We start from the raw sequence: 5,000 nt of genomic DNA, 5'->3' as shown, positions 1-5,000 counted from the left end.
AGACATAATTCTGAAGATGTCATCACCAACTGCGCCATAAACAACAGAATAGAAAAAAGAAATAGAAACAAAAAATCAAACGAGATGCGGTCCTAAAAAAGAACATTCTTAAAAAAAAAAAAATGTACAAGTGCCAAAAAAAGGATTTATTTTTTTACATATAGAATTAAAAAAGGAAAAAGTGCCAGACGCATCGACAAAGCCATGATAAGTACTTCATCAAAACAGTGACAACATTCCAGCAGTATATAACCTGTTAGGCATGATTGCCTTGTATTAAGAGGGTCGTGTGTACCAGTGCGTGCGTGCGTGCGTGCGTGTGTGTGTGTGTGTGTGTGTGTGTGTGTGTGTGTGTGTGTGTGTGTGTGTGTGTGTGTGTGTGTGTGTGTCTGTCTGTCTGTCTCTGTTTTCCTGAGTCTGTGTGTGTGTGTGTATTTGTGTATGTGCGCCCTTATGCGTGTGTGTTTATTTATATACTTATTTATCTCTTTAACTGCGTATGTGTATTTATGTTTGTGCGCACGTCTGTGTTTTTATATGCGTGGTACATGCATGTATGTGTTTGTGTTGCTTAAAGGGTGTGAGAGGGGAGGAGAGGGGGGTGGGTAGGGAGGGGATGAGGGATGGGCAAGGGGGGGGGCGGGGTACAAGGAACAACTGGTCTGCTTGTATGAATCACCTCTAGAGGAAGTCTGTTGGGTAAATTTCCTCGCCTTTTTTTAAACGCTCATAAGACTATATGACATACCTTTAACCATATTTTTACTTGGTCACGATGACATTTATATTTTTAAAAATATCCGTATTAGAGGACGGGGAGTGTGCATATCATTAACTGTACGAGATATGGCATCGCTTCCTGTTTTAGAAGAGGCTGGGGGCGTGGATGTGTGAGAGAGGGAGGACACAGGGGGGAGGGGGAGGAGGAGGGGCGAGATACCCTGTATGACACGCAAGTCATTTTTTTTTTCTTTTCTCTTTTAAAGGACAGGAGCATTTAAATATTCTTGTCTCGCTTTTCTACTACTTCGTCTCCTCTTCCTCATCTTCCTCTTCCTCTTCCTCATCTTCCTCTTCTGATTATTCTTATTTCTCCTTCTCCCTTTTCGTATTCCTAATGTTCCTCCTGTTTCTCTCCCTTTTCATGTCTCTATTCTAGACGTCCGAGAGCGAGAGAGAGAGAGAGAGAGAGAGAGAGAGAGAGAGAGAGAGAGAGAGAGAGAGAGAAGAGGAGAGAGAGAGAGAGAGAGAGGGAAAGAGAGAGAGAGGAGAGAGAGAGAGAGAGAGAGAGAGAGAGAGAGAGAGAGAGAGAGAGAGAGAGAGAGAGGAGAGAGAAGAGAGAGAGAGAGAGAGGAGAGAGTGAAGTGAGAGAGAGAGAGAGAGAGAGAGAGGGGGGGGGGAGAGATAGAGAGAGAGTGACAGTGAGTGAGTGAGTGAGTGAGTGAGTGAGTGAGTGAGTGAGTGAGTGAGTGAGTGAGTGAGAGAGAGAGAGAGAGAGAGAGAGAGAGAGAGAGAGAGAGAGAGAGAGAGAGAGAACCAGATTAAAATCATGGCATTCCCAAGCACATGATTTCTACACGACAGTGAATACAATACGAGCTTCGAACTATCAGGTTTGCTTGTGTAACCGATCTCTTAAATTGGTTGCACTTGCTTCTATAAACTTTGTACGTGTATTTTTTACGATGATATAATATGCCCACTGATTGATGTTCAGGTAGAAATGAAGAACATTTAATACTGGTAGATTTTTTTTTTTTTTTTTTTTTTTTTAGTTTCTTTTTACTTCAAAACATGATTAACAAATTGGTGTACGTGACTTTTAAGAGATGACAAATTTGCTCTACTCTAAACTTGCAGAATTTGCCAACCTCACAGATCAATATCTAATAATCCCAGTCACAACTAGACAACGAATACACTAAAGTGTACCAAATATATAGTCAGATAATTAAATAAGATAAACAAGAAAGAGGATAACACCAACAACTGAATAAACCTTTCCGCGAAAATCAACAAAACCAATAACCCAGCACTCTCTAAAGCACTCTCACGTAACCGCAAGGAATCAATTTAATGACACGTGCAAACGGAGAGAAACTTTAGTGCCTAGTTTGGCTTCAGATTGTTACGGTGACAAAGGCCGCCTCGCCCGTTCTCTGTGGGCAGGTGAAGGGGAGACTTACGTAATCTGCGTCATAGGAAGGTGAGGCGGAATGTGTCAGAGATCCGTGTCGCATATTAATGGGATTGGCGAAGGGGCGCTGGAAGGAAGGAGGGAGAGTGAGTGGGGCTTCATTTAGTTATTCTTTCTCTCCCTCTGTCTCTCTCTTTCTCTTTCTATCTGTCTATCTTTCTTTCTTTCTCTGTGGGCACACACACGCACGCGCGCACTTACTCGCTTCGACATGTATGGCAACCATAAAAACAGTCAGCCAATGCCATGCATTTTTTTTTCGCAAGGATAAGATATGTCATAATTAACAACTTTTTGGATTCACTTGATTATTTATACATCTTTCATCATTACCTCTACGTTTCCTGGAAGAACACCCACTCCCACGTGTCTCTCCCTCCCCCTCCCCCTCCCCTCATTCCGTATCCCTCCCTATCCCCTTCCCCCCTTCTCTATCTCCCTCTCCCCTCTCCCTATCTTTCCCTTTCCCCTTTCCTCCTCCTCCCTCTCCTTCTCCCTCGACGCTGTGGCTCTAATTCTGCCGCTATATTTTGGCGAGCGGAAGTGGCCCGGGTCCAGCCGTCGCCTTCAAACCCCGCCGGCGCGAGTCTCGGTCCTGTGGAGTTGTTTTCGGGTCCCTTGAGCCAGGAGGAGGAGGAGGAGGAGGAGAAGAAGAAGAAGAGGAGGAGGAGGAGGAGGAGGAGGAGGAGAAGAAGAAGAAGAAGAAGAAGAAGAAGAAGAAGAAGAGGCTGAGACGGAAACATTGTATGAAGGAGGGAAGGGGGGGGGAGGGGGATGATATTAATTGTGATTGCCTCCGTTGTTATTGTTTGTCGTCGTGAACTCCCTCCTTTGGTCTTGCATTTCCTTTTCGTGTTTCTCGTCTCGTTTTTCTCTTATTTGTAGTCTCTCAACAGTCTCCCTCACCCCCCCCTCTCTCTCTCTCTCTCTCTCTCTCACTCTTTCTCTTTCTCTCCCTCCCTCCCTCCCTCCCTCCCTCCCTCCCTCCCTCCCTCCCTCTCTCCCTCCCTCCCTCCCTCCCTCCGTCTCCTTATCACTCTCCTATCTCCCTCTCCCTCTTCTTCTATCTCCCTCTCCTTCTCCTTCTCTCTTTTCTCATGTCGGAAACACGCTAGAAATTCCCGGTGTAACCTTCAGCTCCAACAGCAGTATTTGTGTCGGAAACAAACACAAACCGAAGCACTGAGTGTCTGCGCGGTGGGAATAATATTACAAAACATGCAAATGCCGGTCGCTTCACTCACCTGACATCATTCAAAGTATCGAGAAGCCAAGATCCAATGCTTATTTCAGGTTAAATGAAAGCAGATTTGTTTTCCGTTTTGTTTTTATTTTATTCTTTTCATGTGTTTGTTTGTTGTTTTGGTGTTTCCTTTCGTCATTTCCTCTCTTTTTTCTCCTTCTTTTTTCATCCTATCGTTCTCGCTTACGTGGTTAAGAGATCGAGTCATCGTGGGTTTTGTATTGCAAGGCGAGAGGTCAACTGCAGGATCTAGAATCTTCTATCGTTTAACAACGGAGAAATGGTTAATGTTTAGAAGAAATAAATTTGCTAGAATCAAAGGTCATATAGCACTAGCTACAGAGAAAGTGAATTTGATACAGGCAATTAAAAAAAAATTATGCAGGCCTTTCATCGCATACTTTCTAGTGTTAAAATGATTACAGGTTAAAGTTGTTGTTTTTCGTAATGTAAATGTATTTAAAAAGCGGTGTTTATGTATTTAGTTGGCCTACTAAGAGTTGTATGATTATTTTTGGCCACTAAGATGATAAATAGTTTTTGAGTTGGTTAGGATGGCACCCCTGAATGGTAGCCCTGGGTGTCATGGCGGCTGACGGCTGACATTCCTGATAGTTCAAGCGTAATTACATGTCGCGATACATATTTGGAGTGGCGAATTTTTTCCCCCTGTTTTTCTTCTGAGAGATTGATGTGTGGGATGACCGGCAAGTGAAAGGTTTGGTCAACCAGATGTAAGAAAATTTTAAGCAGGTTCTACTCATGCGCATTTGGTTTGAATGCCCTTTTACACATTCACATACTAAACACGCACGCGCGCGCAAACACACACACACACACACACACACACACACACACACACACACACACACACACACACACACACACACACACACACACACACACACACACACACACACACACGTCAAAACACCCGAGAACAGAAACAAAGGCTACAAAGAACCCATACAACGCATAGTTTTCAAAAAGCATAGTTCTCCATAACCCAGGATATAACAGCTGCTCGTTCGCCTAGTCGAGTGTGATGTGGGTTAAGGTGAAGCGGATCCAACACAGATTCTGGGCCAAATGCATGAGATTCCCGCGTCTGATCCAGCACAGTTAGTTCACTTTCGTGTTGTATTTGTGTAGATAAAAAAAAAAATGTATGTTACTGGTGGTATGCAACGTTTTCTTCAGTATGCGACATGTGTTTGGAGTTTTGTACATGTGTATAGGGAGGTGAAGATACTACATTAGATACAGAAGATGGGAATAGGTAGATATAACGGATAAAAAAAAAAAAAATCTCCCTCTCGCCCCTTTTCTTTTAACAGACATTCCCCTAAATCCACGCTCCGAAAAGAACACATTTCCCAAACATACGCATAAGCCCACTTTCGAATACACTAAAAAAAAAAGCAATATCACTTTAGCCTACCTTTGCATATTCTCATAAAAAAAACGCACAAAGCAGAATCTTCTTCGTTTGAGGATCACGGCCACAACAAGAGCCTGCCGAGATGCGCAAGTTCCTTCGGCTGTTGCGTCGGTGCCAGA

General features: G+C 43.6%; 1 protein-coding gene across 7 annotated transcripts in view; it reads left to right on the top strand.

The window, feature by feature from the left end:
• Nucleotides 1-5,000, top strand: part of LOC119591750 (CBP80/20-dependent translation initiation factor-like) — a 96,669-nt gene that overhangs the window by 34,709 nt on the left and 56,960 nt on the right. The gene's annotated exons all lie outside the window — the stretch shown is intronic.

This window comes from Penaeus monodon, chromosome 3 (genome assembly GCF_015228065.2).
Source record: "Penaeus monodon isolate SGIC_2016 chromosome 3, NSTDA_Pmon_1, whole genome shotgun sequence".
NCBI lineage: Eukaryota > Metazoa > Arthropoda > Malacostraca > Decapoda > Penaeidae > Penaeus > Penaeus monodon.
Note: the sequence above shows the minus strand (reverse complement) of the source record. Positions and strands in the feature narration are given on the sequence as shown.